Raw genomic sequence first — 20,277 nt, 5'->3', positions numbered from 1 at the left:
GATGCTATTAATTTTATATCTCACATGCAGTTCACTGTAAAGCTAATTGGTGAAGGTGTTGGTTCATAAAACATGAACAGTTTTAAGAAAGAAAAAAACAGACCAGTTCTGAGAACACAAATTCCTGGTAAAGTAGTAGATGTTCAGGTTGATAAATAACATTTTCCACACTGAAGATTATGGAGGTATTGATCAGTCTTCTCATATTTTTAAGCCTCGATTTCTCCTTTCCCCCCCCTCTAACATCACCAGAAGTCATCATTTAAGGGGTCATTTCTCGAAAAAAATTTCCCCCCCCGGACCCCCCAGGTAGGTCACTTACGGTACGTCAAGAGCCCCACCAAAAAAAAAGACCACCGGCCGCCACTGTGTTTCAGCCAACACTAACCCATAATATATTGTTGGAGTACAGTATAATACGTGACATTTAGGTCAATTACAGAAATGGAAAGGAACAGCTCCCATATAATGAAGCTCCTAAACAGTCCTATTATCTCATATGTTAAAAGCATATAAACATCAGTTGAGTAAATACAAATAATCCTAGGGTGGACATGATTATCTGAAACAAAATGCAAGACAATCTATCCAGAAAAAACTTCTGATGCAAATCTCAATAAACAAGTCATTCAACTTGTGGCTTGCTTAACATGTCTATTTCACATTCTGGTCTTTTTCTCAATCAATGCTTAGTGATAAATAGATCAAGCTAACCAACTACAAATCTTTGGGAACTGGCAGCATGGGGCAGGCAGCGTCGTTCAAACGGCTCAGTCACGGGGACCCAGCGCAGCGATGATGAGCCCACTGTTTGAAAGAGTAATGCTCCCTGGAAGATGTCCAAGCTTTATATTACAACTATTTATTACCCTCAAGTGTTGCAGCTCTTTATCACGCCCGCCCGCACTGAATATATATATAAAAGAGTAGACTTGCTGCTTGCCAGGCAGCCCATTCTGCTTTTAAAGTAGAATTACCACTTAGTTTAAGAGTTACCATGTTAGTCCTTTGGGCATGATCAGTTGAGTTCATATGTTTTACACATTAGAAATAAATGTAAAGCCTGAAGCTAATGTTGGAGGAAGAGGCCGTTGGCCCTGGTTCCTAAGCAACGATTCTCTCTGTGTTTCCGGACTCAAATCAAAGTGTGTCCAGAACTGCATGTTCCTTTTCCTACCTTTTGTGAATACTGCTTTTCTCCTCCTCTTTATCTATCTAATATCCTCTTGAACATGAAAACAGCATTTCACTTACTTTCAGGTTCAATTGTGTGTCAAATCAGCCATTAACAAAAATGAGAATCCCAAGAATGAATGTTTTTGAAACTGTAATTGATGAATATTGCAGGAGAAAGAATGTGTGATACAAATGGAGCTTAAGGTGGCTCCCTTCACAGGCACAGAACAAGGTTACTACATTATTGATATGAATTGGCGCGTATTGTTTAAATGTACGAAAATGTTTAAATAATTTATCACAAGCATTAATAAATAAATACAAATTCTGCAAAGAAAATGGAGAATTACAGCCTTTTGCGTTTAAAAGGGAATGTTTGGTACAAAAGTAACTCCATAAAAAGTGTTTATTGCGGACCATTGATATAATGTGTTTTGACCTGCTTGAATTTTCTTTTAAGCTTGAGCAAAAATGTTTTTTTTACTTATGTAAGCAAAGGAATCATGTTTCTGCAGGACCAGTGCATGTGTTTGGAAACTCTGCAAGTGATTAGATATTCTATGTCTGTTATTTTTCACATGAACAACAAGATCACTTTATAACATTGATAGCAACTTGGCTACGGCTAGCAACCTGGCTAATGTTGTCTAAAGCAAAAAACAACGGGCATAATCCCAAAAACTAGAAACAATCAATCTTAGTGATATGATAAAGGCAAAACAAAAAGGTAGTCTTAGTAAGAAAGAAGGTTTTGTAAAATACTGATGACCTCAGAAGAAATAACTATTTGTATCACTCTTTCCTTGTCTTCTTGCGTCCTCCATCAACAATTTCTTTGCGAGGTTCAGTGTACACAGTTCTCCGCTTTTGTCACTAACTATTTTGTTGAGTTGCCTCTTAGGAAAGTGTCCTCTGGTAGGCAGTGTTGCAGTGTGTATGTGTAGGGCTTTTATTTAAAAAAGAGAAAATAGGAACTGTTAAGTGACTGAAAGGCATCCTGAAAGTAGGGAAAGCAAGGCTTAGGGACCAGTATAAATGTCAATGTTTTCATTATTCTGTATCCATTACTTTGTGCAACACTTCATAATAATATGTTAAAGAAAACCATGGTCTATGCCACTTTACTAAATAAAGATGAAGGAAAGGTTAAATTGATTGTCATTTGTCATCTCCTCCATCTGAAGCATGACTAAGCAGTTCTGCCTTTTGGAAGGCAGTCATTTACCCGCTGTCTAAAACAAACTCATCCTCATTCAGTCCTTGAGCCAACGCTCAAGCTCAAGAAACTGGCAACTAGCCAGGGTCGGTTTAAGCAATCTTTTTAATGTCTCTCACACGCCATGTCCTTCACACAGAGCCTCCATGCAATTCACTTTAGCTCTTTACAGTTTAGGACTTTATCTCATTCCTGGAAGTGATGCTTTGTTTATGTGGTATTACTTCCATCATTGTCTAACCTTAAGCAGGTGCTGTGAGTGCCTAATCCTAACCTTGAAAAGAGATGTTATGCTATAGGTTCCAAGATGGTATTTAACATGAAACATTATGTCAGTTTTGATGGATGCTTCAAACACATTTCCTCATTTTGCTGATTATGTGAAAGAAGACTTTGGTGACATTATTTTTCTGGAAATGATACTGTTGCAAAAAAAATAGTTTACAATAGATCTCTATGAGACAGAGGTGTAAAGGTGCATACCAAGATATACAGCATAGTCCGATGCACTGTTTTCAGATCTTGACATAGTAAAGTCCTGTTAGCTGAATAATCCAGGCTCAGGTTTAGTGATTACTCTGCACTGAAAGTGGTTTTACTAATGACCTGTTCATTCACTATCCTACAGCCAGGATGCATGTCATGGCATTATGTGAAGACATCAGAGCCTTTCTAATGGAAATACCACTGTAGTGCATCAAGATGCCTCCAGCTGATTTATTCCACCCACATGTTACATGCAGACAAGAATGTTGACACTCAACTGGTTCCTAATGAACGCATGGATTAGGTTAATTAATGGCCCCATCAGTTGAACTAGTGAGGCTTAATACATCATTGTGATTATGGTGAGACATTAGGCAGCTCAAGTGGCTCTTCCTCCATCAGGTCGTGACAGCGCTTTTTTATCTGCATTGTTCAACACAGATAAAAAACATGAATACTTGTAGCACAGAACCATACGCTCATTCATTTAGGATAAATGATTGTTAGTTTTCTATCTGGCAGTTGATTTTGAAATGAGCGAATTTCAGTCATAACAGTTTAACTTGTTACCTATGAACAAAACAATAAAGAAAAAAACCTTCAGAACATTTGGAGGTTTACATCAGAGATGTTTGCCATCTTGTGGTGTTTTCTTCACCATACTTCCTGTGTGAAGGAATAAAGGGTCCCTATTCCCTAACATTAAAGCATGCCACAGCAGAGGCACTAAAAGCTACAGTAATAGGAACCTGAACATGAGCAGAACAGGACCCCTTTTATCAAATAGACACAAGACACTCCATTCATAATAATAATAGTACGGATGTAATGTTGCTGTTTTCGATGAATGATAGTACTCAGGTTGGCAATATGAAGGTTGATTTAAGGCTTTAATGGCCACAGGAATATACTCATCACAGTGGAACCAAACTAATGTTAGTAAGGGATAGATTCACGATAAGACACTTTTCAATTCATTTATATTCTAGACCCACTGTGGAGTATTCTAGGCTTGTTAAACTACTTATTAGATCACCTTCTCATTAATCCAATGTGACATTGAGTTAATAGTCACACATTGCACAATATTAAATATTCAGATATTCAGAGTAGAGTAATTGCAGTTGTGCAACACTATCAATAGTAATTTTTTCTCCCATTTATTTCCTGCTTTTCTAAATAAATGTAATCTGAAATAATGTGGAAAATCTGGAAAGCATTTCCTTGTTTTAAAGCATGGCAACATTTAGCACACCATATGTTGCTCATTTATTGTCAATGCGCTCTTGCATGAAATAGAGTTAAATCATATTGACTGCTGCCACAATCCTGGAAATACTTTGTTTATATCTCTGCTTCTTTTAAGTAATATAGAAAGGACCTTGAAAATCATATTAACAACACAAAAATGTGTTGCTTCTTTAAACTAAAAGTGACTCCAGTTATATAGGAAGTGTGTGTGGGAGAAACTCTCTCTGGAGGGTACACAGGGATTGTTGCCTTTGCAGACCATTTACATGCACAGAAACCTATATTACACCACACTCAGGAGAAAGGGCCTCTTTCAATGATCCACTTTAAAAACACTTAGTCTACCGTTGTGAAGCCTGTCTTATGAATGTATATTTTGAGGTGCTGACTTGAGAGGCTATTGTTTGTTATGATACTCTATGAGATTAGGTTCCTTATAAAATTAGTTTGAAATATCTTGCCAAATGTGGGCAAACTTATACAATTATAATTCATATTTTATTCTTTTTAAAGTTCTAAATGTAGAGTTCATAGTAAAATTCCAATAGCTTTATTGGCATGACCATAATAACAACACACATCTATACACACATTTACAGATGGAATGTATTGTTGTGTTAAAATCAACCCGGTATCACGGCAAGACGTGAACATGTGACGATCTACCATGCTGGGAGACGTGAATATGTCACGGTTTCGTCCCTTCAAACGTGACAGTTACACGGTATTGTTAACATGGCCCAACCAGTGGAGAAATACCCGGAAGTGCCAAGCAAATGGTCTACCAAGACTATTGGTCGGTTTTTATTGTCAAAATGAGATGTTTTTAATTTATTTTTTAATCGTCACACTCGTCACAGCCGATTTTCTTGTTGCCCTAGCTGGTCGACACCTCTTTTAGCAGAAACAAAGGCTACATTAATGTATTAAATCGATGGTAATCCATGTGTGTGGAGGTGTGGATGTGGAATTAACGGACGTGACGCTGTGCGATTGCGTTGCCAGGCCTCACGAAATACTTTAATGTAAATTAAAATGTAAATGTGAAGGAATGTGTGTAATGTGGTGATTGACATTATTCACCCACGGATCTATGGGTTGGGGGTATTGTTCTGCACGGACATTTTAGTTAACCGGACTTACTGTTGATGTGAAATCCGAAAACATTTTTTAAAAATAAAATAATACTTTATTCCGAGTGTGCTTGCTTTTCTCTTTGGAGGTCATCACATAACGGCATTGTAATACACGGTTCGACTGCATTAAATATGACATATCTGCCGTAGTTCTTTATTTATAGAGCCCTGATGAGAAGACTTCTGGACAAACAGGAAGAACTGCCGCCGAAACTGAAAACGTGACGTGGATCATAAATATATCAGCAATTAAACAACATCTTACATTTCTCTTCATACAATACGTCTCCTTGCAGTATCAATACTAATTCGGCTGACTTTTATATTTGATCCAATTGGTAGATAGGTTATATTTACACCATAACGGTGCACAGCTGATAGAAAAGGACTTGTCGTTTTTAAAGATATTACTGGTTTTCTTTGAATATAAGAATGTAAATACTGAGTTGAGAGAATAGTCAGGGGATTTGGGTGATGGGAGACACATCTATGGAATCACAATTTCAATAGCTTACTGTTAAATGACGGATATACCTTTCTGTCTGTGATGTTTTACAAATCAGATATTAGAAGTAAAACATGTGAAATAATATAGCAATATCCTGTACAATTATGTGAAAACATGAATAAAACTACACATCTTCAGATGTTATACATACACAAGTGTCCTACACTAATAATACAAAGTTATTATGGCTGTGTGTACCTTGTGTGCACCGCCTAGTGGTTAAAGCACGTTATTGAATTAGTTGTGTATATGATATGTCAATGATCCTTAGAAAATCTTGAAATCTTGAAAGGGATATGCAAAATAGCCATTATATAAAGTCTTTAATTAACTATTAGTAGAGAATAACGAGTAATCAATATACTTTATAGGGATCTGCAGATAAATGTTTAGTCTTCTCAAGCAGCAACTATCAAATATCTCTCCTGATTGTTGGCACTTGACAATCACCTTTCCCTGAATTTGACTCAGGTGTAACTAAAGCCTGATTTAAGGGTTGTTTATATTTCACATCATTAATCAGAATCTGCAAAGTAACTAAAATAAATGTAGTGGAGTAAAAATACCAGGTTAACCTCTGAATTGTAGTGGAGTAGAATTGCTGTTTTGTTTAGTAATGGATATTGAATATGGAATAAAGGTTTTGACAAGACCTGGTGTAACAATAATCAAAAAGGACATTACAAGAGCTCCAGATGTCAATGATCTAAACAAAACAGCACACCTGAAATGTATATTTAAATACTTTATTAAGGGCAGTGAATTCGTTATTTCTGTATGTTTTTCAAATCAGTGTAATAACTGTCATAGACAGTGTTACATTGCTATTATTATCCTTAAAATATATGTATGTTGAAAATGTTAAAAATGTTAAAAAAATATGTTTAAAACATAAAGATAAAAAGGTTTAAAAAAGTTATTGTTTGTTTAAGGAGGTGTATGGAGCTATTTCAGGGTCATACGTTTTGATCATTCAAAAAAATACAATTTATTTGAAAGTTCAAGTTTTTATCCTGAACTTTGAAAAATACAATGATGTATTCAAAATAAAAATAAGTATTTGAAATCATTTTTCAGGTTGAATATTATTTTGATTCAGTTCAGCAATTTTTTTGAATAAAATATTTATTTTCAGATTTCACTTTTATACATATTTTGATATTTGAATCCTTATTTTTTTCAGTTGCAGATTTTTCGTTTTCAGATTCAAAACAATTATTTTTTCAGTTTCAAATCTTGTTTTTTCAGGTTTCACATTGCTTTTCACCTTCAGATCGTTTTTCACTTTCAGATCTCTTTTTTTCGCTTTCAAACTTTTGGGCCCTGATGTTGTTTGGGGGGCGGGGCTTACCAAAGAGTAGTTTGGCATCCTGAGTGACAGGCCTCCCTCTGTCATGTTGCCTTCATGGATGTTAGGTAGCGCGAGAATTATAACTCAATACTTTCTATACACAATACTCCCGTGATTGGTGGTAAACAAAACTGATACCAGCGTCAAAGTTCCGTTAAGCGAGCTGTTGAGCATCGTAGTTGGCAACAATCAAGGTATAAGAGCAATAAACTGTGCTAGAATGTGAAATTACGTATCCGCAACGAGCCAGCAGGTTGTTCTGGTGGACCTGACGCACATCCCCCGCTGTCTCACGGAGAGATACTGCAGGTCCTTCCTTCCTGCAGCGGTCAGACTATACAACCAGCACAGCCCCTAGTAGACCCCGCACAAAACAACACAGACTATAACACCTTGATACAGTTTATAAATACCAACTATGTGCAATATTTGCAATATATATATTGCTAAAGCTGCTAAATCTGCAGAATACAGGGTGTGTATTATGTAAAATGTGTAACTTAAAAAATATATATAATTTCTTTTTTTAATCTTTAATACTTTTTTTATGCATGCTTTAGATAACATTAAGCTGTCTTTGGCTCTTGTCTGCTGTAACAATGTAAATGTATCCCCTGTGGGACTAATAAAGGTATTCTGATTCTGATTCTGATCGCAAAAACCAAGCCAATACTATGCTGCGTTCATGGAGCTACGTGGAAGTGGGGAAGGACAACGCTTGATTGCGAATACGTAATTTCACATTCTAGCACAGTTTATTGCTCTTATACCTTGATTGTTGCCAACTACGATGCTCAACAGCTCGCTTAACGGAACTTTGACGCTGGTATCAGTTTTGTTTACCACCAATCACGGGAGTATTGTGTATAGAAAGTATTGAGTTATATTTCTCGCACTACCTAACATCCATGAAGGCAACATGACAGAGGGAGGCCTGCCACTCAGGATGTCAAACTTCTCTTTAGTAAGCCCCGCCCCCCAAGCAGGGCCAAAAGTTTGAAAGCGAAAAAAAAAGATCTGAAAGCGGAAAAAAAAGATCTGAAAGTGAAAAACGATCTGAAGGTGAAAAGCAATGTGAAACCTGAAAAAACAAGATTTGAAACTGAAAAAATAATTGTTTTGAATCTGAAAACGAAAAATCTGCAACTGAAAAAAATAAGGATTCAAATATCAAAATATGTATACTACACTGTAAAATGTTTGGCTGTAAAATTACAGTAAATTACTGGCTACTAGTTGCATGGATTTCACAGTAATTTACTGTAAATATTTCACAGTAATTGACTGTAAATATTTCACAGTAATTTACTGTAGATATTTTACAGTAAATTAGAATAAAAGTACAGCTAAATACTGTGACTTTACAGTTGCCCATGGAATTACTGTGATGTAGCAGTACAGAGCTGTGGTATTATGGTACCTTGCTGTACATAAATTACAGTAATTACCTGTATTTTCACACTTTTACTGTAGAAGTAATGCAACACAGTAGCCAGTAATTTACTGTAAATATAAAATGTAAATAATTTTTACCATAACTACACAATTCAATCAGCTCAATCAACAAAGAAAAACATAGAAAAAGAAAATGCCCATTTTAACTTTTTATTACTCCATTGAAGTGCAAAGTACATTTCACAGTGTCTTGGACATGTTGTTACGGCCCCAACCTCTACTCCGCGGTAGTGGCTCGTGCTGAGACCCGCAACATGAAAGAATACACGCAATAACCGGTACTTGGTAACGAGCATTTATTGATAATCAGCCGTTTGCTCACACAAGCAAAACGGGAAACAAAAAGAGGTCTGGAGGACTGGCCAAAAGGAACAAACAGAAGGAGGGAACCCGAGCCAGCCACACCACGGACCGTAGGACCCAGAGCTCCCCCCCCCCAACCAGAAATCAATTATAAACCCTATGGGAAACAAAATAAAGCCGCGAAAACTGGACTACCAGAGGCCTGTACTACGAAGCTGGATTTTCGCTTAGCCGGCTAACTTCAGGGAAATCTCGGGCTTTCCGGTCCTACGACGCTGGTTCTCTTTTTAGCAGGCTAGATTTCCATGGTAACTTATGCTGAGCGGCAAACCTGCTCCGGAGCAGGTTAGGTGGCAGGCTAAGAGATCAACTCAGTGAAAGCACCGCCTGCTGACCAATCAGAGCTCCGTGTGCGGAGTTTAAAGGGCCCATGTCATGGCCATTTCCACTGATCATAATTACATTGTTGAGGTATACTAAAATAGATTTATACTGTGCAATTTTCCAAACTCACATTGGTTTCGCATACAGCATCTCTGTCAAGCATGTGTATTCAGCAGTATTCACTTTCTCCACTAAACGACTCGTTGGAGCTCTTGCCCCCCCCTCCCTGTGAGCCTAGTGTGCTCCGATTGGTCAGCTCGGCCACTCGTTCTGATTAGTCAACCACCAGAGAGGCTGCGCCCATGTCAGTGCTTTTCCCGGCTGCTCTCAGCGTAACATCAGTCTTATCATGGCGTCGGTACAGCGGTATATTTTATATACATATATATTTTTAACTGTTGTTATAGAAGAGTGTGACGGCCCCAGGGCCTTTGTCTTACGATGGGGTGGAGCTGAAGAAGCTAATCAGCACGATCACGGACACCTCCGGACACTACGGCCCCAGTCTCTCTCCAAAGCGGCTGCAGGAAGACTAACTCTGCGATCCTCTCAACCACCTATCTTTGCATTTACCACAATAAATGTGCCGTGGTTTTGTAAACTCGTGTATGTCTCCTTGTCTTTCCGTTGTGGCCTACGAGCCGCTCATAACAAAGAGTAAGTTATTTTTACCCGTTATAAACTACTACTGTTTGATGAGAAATCAAATCATGGTTTGCTATATATGAATTCAGGGAAGAAAGGATAGGCCTACTAAGTATTTCCATTAAACTTTATTTTTAGAAATGTACAAAATGAACATAAATATACATATATACACGGTATATCATCCATTCCTCCTCCTCTTGCCTGCGCACAGCCGGTGCGGTGCGGTGCCTTTTAGCACGACGCCTCAGTAGTAGTAGAATCCCTTCCCCGTCATGGATTGTCCGCCAGGATCTGGCTGGACGAAATCAAATGCAAATCACAAAATATTAGAGAAACTTAGTTGTTTTAGATTCGTTAGTAGTAGTTGTGTAATGAACAGCTTGCCTGCTAATATGCTAACCTAGCTTTGTTTACCTTGGTAGCTAACACGATATGAACGTTAGCTTGGAGGAAAGGCAACTATAATGCAGTGTAATAAAACTACTATGAACAAAAGCTAGTGGTTCATATTAGGCTAGCAATAACGTGTTTATAATTGCAATCGTATACGGGTATTCTGCTACCATACAATGTAACTTGCATGAATACATTGTTTTGCGCTAGCATACAGCTAGCCTCGTTAGCTACATGCAGTATATGTACGGTCACAATGTACGGTAAACCGGAGTATACTGTATGAGTATTCCGTGTGTGTGACTGCAGACATTCTCCTGCCATGACAAACATGTAAGGCCATCTGCTGACATTGTAGTTGATATATTTAAACGCTAGCAACGTAGCATCACAAAAATGTTTTTCTGACCAAAACTAGCTCAAGCTCCGTGTGTTAGATCGCTACGCCAGCTATAATGTAATTACGTTTCGCGACTGACCGGCAAATCACCCGCAGTATACTGTCAATAGGTATTTTGTGTGTGAATGCAGACATTCTCCTGCTATGAGATACATGTATGCAAGGCCATCTGCTGATATTAGAGTTGATATATGGAAACTCTAGCAACTTAGTTAGCACAGTTAGCACTGTGTCAATGGCTTAGCAGTCCAACACAGTTTACACATTTAAACAGTCTTGTTTGATAAATACACAAATAACAATGCAAACTTACAGGTTGTATACCCAGATCTTCCCCTGCTCCAAACGGTCCAAACAAGCTGTGCATATCCGGCCTCAAACTGGGCAATGTTTTTGGAAGCTTTCGTCTGTGAAATGCCGGTTCATCGAACCTCTGGAGGAGGAACACGCCGCTGCTGGTGTGGCCATAGCTCTTCGGGATTGGTCCATTTCGTTCCGGGTACCGCATGACATCAGGCGGTACCCGGAAGAATCAAATGGGCAGTGACGTATCTCCAACGAGGCGTTTTGGGGAGGTATTTTCTGTGTTAGAGTTTTACTCGCTACAGGGTGTACTTTGAGGGTTTTGACTCTGCACACCGTTTACATGCATAAAAACCTTCATAACACACAAGGGGACGGGTAATAACCGGAAAAGCATGACATGGGAGCTTTAAAGCTATCAAGTCATATTACAGGATAGAGGAAATACAGAAAAACTGCCGTTGCAGGAAAGACGGCCAGCCAAAATCAACTGACTGTGTGAACGTGAAAATTAATAGAATATCCCCTCCCATCTTCAGAGCAATCTGACTATTATAACATTAGCGTTAAGAAAGCTTACTTAAATATCTGCCACGACATAAGTAACCGGATCAAAGTAACATTAAGTACAGTCCGCGGCACTGTGAGTGCAGACGTCGATGTGTCCCATTATCATTCATATCATATCACATCATAATGTATCATATATTTCCTTATCTGAGTCAGCTTCTTGAGCCGTATCTGGCCGTGCAACACTCACAGTGTCACATACTGTATGCAGAAGTATTATTTTAAGCAACACATTAAGTTGACGAAACACTCGAGTCAAATTCTCCTAATTAAAGTCAGATCCACTCGTGTTTTAACGGGGCAGTGATTTCATAAACCTGTTAATGTACGCATTCAAACGCTTTTTCTTTTACCAGCTGTATTCACCTTGCAGGTGCAGCTATGTGGCTTTGATCCTGGATAAAGTGTTTAAGTCATGGATGTTTAAAGTTTAACTTCTTCATATTTGACTAATATTAAAGTTCACTTTTCATTCAGGAAGTATGACGCTGCGCTGTCAGTACGCTTGTCCATGTTTGAGATTGGTCGAATGCTCCAAATACCACCCCTTTCATGTGAACGCGCACCTAACTAGATGGGGCACGGCTGGCTTGAGCGATCCACTTGATAACCAGCGTCGTAGTACAGTTTAGCCAGAGCGCGTATGTTTTGGATTGGGCCAACCGGCTAACTCATACATATCCAGGTTAGGAAAATCCGGCTTCGTAGTACAGGCCTCAGGTCCTCCAGGCTAAACATAAACATATCTGCAAAAATATGGCCTACAGCTCAAAATGCCAAAGAGGTATGGAGAGTGTCTCCCGACGTTAGGATAGGCGAGACCTCCTTCTCCTCCAGCTTCTCTTTATATATACACGGCTGACTGGAATTAGGAACACCTGGGCAGAGGCGGAGCCAGGGGCAGACCAGGGTTGCGGTCGAATAGTCCATTTAGCTTAGGAACCTTCCTAACGGAGTGAAATGACCCGGAAGTCCCTCAGTGGCAGCCATGATAAGTGCCGTTCGAATTCTCTAGATGATAGGAAAGGAGGTTTCAAACTTCCTTTATAACCTCCTTTAGCTTAGGGACCACTAGACCTCCCTTTACGAAAGGAGAGGAGAAAATGCTGCCCCACAATGCCTTGCAGCCGCAGCATTTGCCGTCACACAACAGTCGGCCGTTCACGGAAACAACCGATTATGAACGAGAAATGATATCATGAAAGTTACGGTGCTTATTAAGCATTTTAAAACGTATGTGGTAAGTTGCCAAAGTGCTTTGTTTTGAACGTTCATCAGTATTATAATCAAAAAGAGAAATATGAACGTTAGTTTTTACTGAAATGATCAAATAAAGTCAACATTTCACAGTCTTTACTGAGCTGTGTGGGGTTTGTTCAACTTTTAAAAGATGTTTGAATGGTGATATACACAGTGATAGATGTTAAGGACTAACATTTATAATAAATACAGTATTTATTTTAAGATCTTTTCATACAATCATACGTATTGGGATCATTTGTATTAATGTGGACCGGAGGGAGAGGGTGACGAGCATAAGTGTCACTTTCCTTTTTTATTTCAATTCCAACTTTGGTCATGAAGAATATGTTTCTCTGTTGTCCCCGTTCATAAAGCATAAAACAACAGCATCAGAGCACGGTGCAGAGTCTCTAGATGAGTTTACAGTAGTCCCTCGTTCTTATTAAACATCCATGTTGTAGTCCGCTGTATAGAAAACTGTAGTTTCCATAGTTTCCCCACAGCAGCAGACGCACATTTATGACGTCCGCTGGCGCATCATAAACACGTCGGATAGTGAAAGTGCAGTTGGATTCTCTAAAGTACTACAGTCTCTTCTCCTAAATCCTTTTGAATTCTCCTATCCACTATCCCTTAACCCCGCGACGTTTCACACAGAGGTCAAGGAATAGACGATAGGAATAGACGTTAGGAGCTGATTTTTGGACTATTCGACCGCAACCCAGGTGCACCTGGGCAGAGGCGGAGCCAGGGGCAGACCAGGTGCACCTGGGCAGCAGCGGAGCCAGGGGCAGACCAGGTGCACCTGCGCAGTAGGGAGACAGAAAAGAAAACAAGGAGGGGAGCACTTGTCTATACACAGACATCCACTCGAAGTCAACCATTGTTCTGAAGAATGTGCTGACATGGGGGTTTAAATTGCCATGCCTCTTTTTGGCTTTCGAGCCCGTCTCAGGGTTAATGCCCAGGAAGCACCTGAAAACAATAAGCCAAGACAACAATTTCAATTTTACATAGATTTATATGTTGCATCGTTTATTTTAAGGCACATGCAGCTGTGCCCCTTTCAATTTAAGTAAAACCTGCACCAAAGAAATAAATTAGTATTTAAAGCCAAGCAAGAGCGATAAAAGCAAGAAAATCACTTAATGTGTTGTGTTATCACAGAGGATGGTCTGATTACAGTATTTTACTGTGAAATAATACAGTAACATGTTGTGAAATCCTGGTAATAATTTATCCTGTACATTCACAGTAATTAACTGTGCCTGCATTGATTTCACTGTGAAATTCAAAATGACAGTATTATATTGTGAACATTACAGGTAAAGACTGTAAAGTGGTAAAACAGTAATTTATTGTAAAATATTACAGCTAAATATTGTGAAATCATGGTAATATTTTACAGTGTATCTATCTATCTATCTGTCTGTCTGTCCGTCCATCTTTCTATCGATAATCTCTTTAGTGACTGAATGTTAAAAGAGATGAAGACTGTTCTCCTTGAAACATGAAGTGAATGTATCGGCAGTGTGAACGAGCAACAAGTTCCATGTATATTAATGATGCACACAGAGAGGAGCGCTGTTTGCTTACCGCTACACTTTCACCTCCCAATCTCTCAACTCCCCTGCCTTCCTCTGTTCATGCTTTTGAGAGGATTGACCATTTTTGGGATTAAATTCAGTTTGCCACCTGTGCAGACGTGATAAGGGGAGAATATATGGTATGTAAAATATTTATCCTTTTCCAGCGAGCTGCTTTGTGGGGGATTAAGCTGGTGAGGCATATCGTTTTTCATAACAATAACAACCTACGTCAAACCAGCAAGGTTTTTTTCGATAAAGTTCTAAAATTATATAAATTCAATAGAATCTTTACATTTAGCTGCTTAATTAACATTTTGACTTACGTAACCCCAGTCAGTTTAAGTTTAGTGCGGCATAAACAAAGATGTGTATGATAATTTCTGCACATAAATGTAAAGAACATGATAATGTAGTACACTGAAAAAATGACACGTTGAATTTAATGAAATGTATTATCAACAGATTTCACATAACTGTATAAGGTTATTTGAAAGCAGTAGTATTACATTTAATTAAGTTTAACTTAATATTATTGCTTTCAACTAACCTAATACAGTTATGTGAAATCTGTTGACATAATACATTTCATTAAATTCAACGTTTCAGCTTTTACTGTACTGCAAAACCCAACCCAGGAGGCTCTGGAGCTGCTCTTCCTCTGTTCCTCTTCCTCATCTGAAGCCTCTCCCAGGATCAGAAGCTGCAGTCTCATAAAAGGACTGCACAGCTCCTGAGGAGGAGATTGGACAGCATAGCAAACACTGTGCCAGAGCGGCAGCTGACTCACTGACCCTCTTAAGTGAAATGTGAACCACTGAAGATGTGTTTCCGTAGGAGGAACTGACCACTGCCTGACCTTGAGGAGCGTTAAGTAAACAGGATGAGTGAATTCTTTAAAAGTGACACCATCAGGATTCTTTGTTGTGATGCACTGATAGTCGTTTCTCTCACACTACAGCTTGTGTCTTAAGTTCACCTATCTCAGTGGATGATAATGTTGCACCTTTACTTCAGGATGCATTTGAACCCCTCACACACAAATTAAAATGGGACTTATGCTGTTTGCATGGCAAAACAAGAAAACTTATTCAAGACGAACACTGGGGAAGTAAAATTGGCGGTTAACTGTAGTAAGAAAATAGGCACATATAAGAAAGAATAATATAATAATATTAATAATAATAATAATAATAATATAGTCTTCAAAATATGTTCAGTCTCAACTTTTGTACAAACATGTTAAGTCGGCTTACAACACTTGACTATCCAGTAGAGACGTTTCTTTCTGAAAGCTGCTGTCAGGAAATCGATTTAGCAAGAGACTAGTTACCAAAATAAATCAAGGTAAATGCATATAATGAAGCTGAAAATATGTTCACAGCTACATTAAAGTATGTATGGGGAGAATTACATCCTGCCTTATAATTGTATTCCTTCTCTGTGTTTTTTTATCCTACTCACAAACGTATCGCCTTAACAATGTTCAGCCGTTTTTAAAATGTACTAATGTATTCTGCTTTGTACTGATGTAACAGTAAATATGCAGTGGTGTTTCGTGTTAAATATTTCTTTGTAAATCCTTTTTAGTATAATCACACAAATTCTGTGTTTTGTATTTAATAGTTATGTGTTGTTTATTTTTTAATTGTTCAATACCTGACTAGGTTCTCGAATCAGTGGGCAGAACCTCCAGAATGTAGTCACTGTACTCAGGAGATTCTTTTTGTGGGGACTTCCCCCTTCATATTGTGTCCCTCACACTTCCTCTTCCCTTTGTTTGTGAATGTTCCATGTGAGAGGAGTCAGTGTGAGGGATAACTCATTTAATAACTACTGATTCGTTGTATTGTTGTCAACGCAGACACCGCTTATCGAACCCGGTTACACTGAATTCAATGTTTTCCTTTTTTGTGAGCTCAGTTGGGCTGTACCAAGTAGGACTTAAAGCTTTTTTACAAAACGTTGACATTCAATTTTAAATCAACATTTAAATATTGTGCAGCTTTACTTCTCTCTTTGACATGGCTTTTCATTTTCTTTAAAGCTGGTGTTTTTCCCCATACAGGTGCAGATAAAGATAAAGGTACACTTATATTATTAATGTTAATATACAATTAGAATTGTTTGCCAGAACTTGTTGTAAAGTCTAACATTTTTAATTATTATTATTTTTATCTGAACTAATAAAAGGCACTCTATAGTTTTGCTTTCAAAACATATTTTCACTGCGGTCAAAAAAAACGTTTGCAAACAACAATTATATTTGTCCATTTCTCATGGTGATGAGGTTTTATATTGTTTTTACAGACCTTAGTTTAAGCTTTAAAAACAGAAAGAAAGACATTTGGAAAAGCCGTGTTAAACTGTGATATCACAGGACCTGCAGATCACGTGTGCATTCCAATACCTATACTACCATACAGTACTATTTAGAAAGCCAGAAAAAGATGAAGTAGGTTCCAACACATTATGAAATGTCAAATGCAGTAATCCAAAATACCAGGAAGTACTGCTGCATTCATTATGCAATAATGATCCCAGCATGCTTTTTCTGGCACTTCCGACATACAATCCTTAACACAGCAGACATACAGTATGAGGAAGAGGGTCAAAGTTCAAGGTTCAATGTTAGTATATCACAATGGATGCAGTAGCAGGCAACAGTGCACGTGCTGTAAGGGAAGCTGCAGTACATAATAAGAGTACAAATCATAGAGTATGTGATTCAACCTGCACCTCAATGCAGCAAGCTAAACGACTAAAGGTAAGCAACAACAAGCTTTCAGCTGGTGTTAGATCACTCTTTAAATGACCATATCGTTATTTTATTTCCTTTGAATTGATTACACACAAACATGCAAATACACACACACACAACTTTCCCCGCGATAGCTCCACAATGCCCGCAGGATACCATTGACCATACTGCCGCCACTGAGGTGGAAGTGACTGATGCTGGAACAAAAGCTGTGACAGCGTAAATGGAGCTCAGAGTCTTGCAGCTGCAAAGCGTGGAGCTGTTGTTTCATTGTCACTATTTCATACTGTTAATGCTGAAATGCCCTGCTCCTCTGTACATCAGAAAATCAGGCTGCAGAAATGTAAATAAAGCCAAAGTAATATGTCGTTTGGCAGACAAAAGCACAGTTTGTTAAGTATGAATTCCTTGTTCCTTCGGTACAGAAGTGAGACCTTTTCTCTCTAGCTTTTGCAGAGTTTTCTCAGTGGGATCCCAGGATGTGTCATGAAATCACAGCAGATGTGTTGTTCTGTAGAAAACTGTCGAAGTTCAGTGACCCTGCTCCTGAATCAAAGCAGCATTTTGTGACTGCTGGTTCCAATCTGTTGTGATTGAAAGGGAGCGTGGCAGCACGGTGTTCAGCTCATTGTCTCAATCACTCCTGAATGCCACAAAGCAAGTGTGTGGGCAGATCAACACAAGAAACCTGATGACTGCTGCAGAGCTGCATTTGCATATGTACAATGTGACTTGTTAGCTTATTGAAAAATTGTCAAAATTCCACACAAGCTGTTAACACGCATGCTTCCAGCTCAGATGCTACCAATATTTTATTATATTAAACTGCGATGATATTGCCAATATTATATTCAGGGATGCAAACACACATATGGTGAAAAAAGAGAGAACTATTCGAAGCAGAGAAAAAACAGCGTAATATACCATCTGACAAAGGCCTGTGCTATAATGCTTCAATTAACTGGCTATTCTTTATAATATACTCAGATCAATAGGAGACAGAGATGTTAAGTTAGAAATTAAGGGTTTTTATTATTATTTACAGCAGGGGTGGGGAACCTTTTTCATCTCAAGGGCCATTTCAATTTTTACAACATCCTCCGAGGGCCCGTACAAATTATTAACTCAACCTCTGCTTAAAAAAACTATAATCACAGCCCATTCATTTGGCCTTTCTTTCATGTGTGCAAAGAAAAAGCAACCTCTTAATCCAGATATCTCACCATGACTCGCGCATGCATGCACGTGCACGGTTGTGGCATGACCACGTGTGGCATGTGTGCAAATGTATTTAGTTTCCTATCCATGTGAACATGATTTAAGTGGGGGGGGGGGGACCTCACATCCTCTAGGGGGGTCCGGGGGCATGCTCCCCAGGGAAGATTTGTTTTTTTATTGAAGTTAAGTGCATCAATCTGGTGCACTTTGAGAGCAACATTAAGAGATCTATGGATATGTCACACGATAGTGTGAGGTTCCTTTTTATATACCAGCAACTAATTTCCACCGTTAATAGAGGACCACAGGACAGATTTGAGATAATTTATTATAATCAATAATTTACAGTTTAAATACTAAGATAGATCTATTTATAAAAATTGTTAAAAACAACAAGGTAATAATAAAAGGTAATACACTACTAGTTAAAATAGCTAGCATAACACTCCCAGGTAAAACTGGTTGGAATCAAGACCAAGCAGAATCTTTAGAAAACTGACAATGGCAGAGCCTGAGCCCAAACATTGATGACCCGAGATGAGATGCCAAGTATCTGCTTGAGCTAGCATCACAGAGCAGCAAACTGAGTTTACATGGATGTTTCCTTCTGCACTTTGTTTCTTGCGACAACAGGGCATGTTTGTTTTTTTCTTTGAGGGAAATTGTTTTTTTGAAGCTGTTGTTGTTATGTTCACATACTTATTTGGTTATTAAAATGTAAACCGATCTTTTTCATATGGGTGTTTAAAGCTGTACCCCCTAGATCAGGTCTCTAGTAATTCTGCTCAAAGTGCACCAGATTGAAGCATTTTACTTTAAAATGTTAAAAAAAATCTTTCCGGGGGGGCATACCCTCGGACCCCCCTAGAGGATGTGACGTCCACCCCCCAATTAAAACATGTTCATACAATAATGAATACATTTGAAACCTTCTTTATGTATATAACCAACATGTCAATACGTTTCAGTTTTTGTAGTGTATTGGTCTTTTGTAGAGATTTTTAATTTAGTCTTTATATATTCTATTGTGTATTGCTTGGAGTGTGTGGGGGGGGGGGGGGTTCACCAAATCATAATCTCGCCTAGGGCACCAAAATGTCTAGGACTGGCCCTGCAGCCACGCAAAAACTGTGGCATTTGTACGGCTCCTTATGGGTACTGCATATTTGAAGTGCTGGAGCGGTGTTCCGGTGCTCTCCGTCAGCACTACACTCATCACGCTGGCGTTGTGTTCAAGGAACCTGTCCTTGGCCAGGAAAAACAGGCACTCGCTTGTTTAATTCTTTTGTGGTCTAGATTTCTGAAAACCTTTTTGCAGTGAGAAGTTGTCCGTCAGTCCGTGAGTCGGACACTCAAAGTGCTTTACCCACGTCCCCACTGACAGATACCTGTGCCACCTGGCCACAATAAGTCAATATCTCATTATTTATTTGTTTTCCCAACAAATGTTTCCAAAGGTTGCTTTTTTCACTGACCCTAGCACAAGTCCAACTCTGCATTTAATTAGAAACGTTTAAATGTTAAGTGTTTTAGATTTAACCCAGCATTTAAAGAGAATCTGATCGTATGAACCATATATGTGCCATACTGTGACTCCATTACGTTTTAAGAAACGATCATACAGCTACTTGTGTTTGTGGTTGTGTGAATTTGTGTAGTTTCTTGAATACGCTGAAGCAGGCAGACATGAACAAATTATAATTCAGGAATGTTTGAATTATAATAGAGTTTCAAAGAGGAAATCAAATATTGTTGTGAGTTAACAGCATGGCATTTGAGTTGTTTATGTAGAACAAGAATTGAATGTGACATATTTATCTATTATATGAGTATTTCAGGTAATCTTAGTCCCCTTTGGTATGAGCCCCAGTTTCACGGGTGCTGTTTCTA

The 20,277-nt window shown here is 38.5% G+C and overlaps 1 protein-coding gene across 3 annotated transcripts in view; it reads left to right on the top strand.

Moving 5' to 3' along the window:
- ntm (neurotrimin) overlaps positions 1-20,277 on the top strand; it is a 501,504-nt gene that overhangs the window by 421,649 nt on the left and 59,578 nt on the right. The window lies entirely within an intron of this gene.

Source organism: Trematomus bernacchii, unplaced genomic scaffold (genome assembly GCF_902827165.1).
Source record: "Trematomus bernacchii unplaced genomic scaffold, fTreBer1.1, whole genome shotgun sequence".
Classification (NCBI taxonomy): Eukaryota; Metazoa; Chordata; class Actinopteri; order Perciformes; family Nototheniidae; genus Trematomus; species Trematomus bernacchii.
Note: the sequence above shows the minus strand (reverse complement) of the source record. Positions and strands in the feature narration are given on the sequence as shown.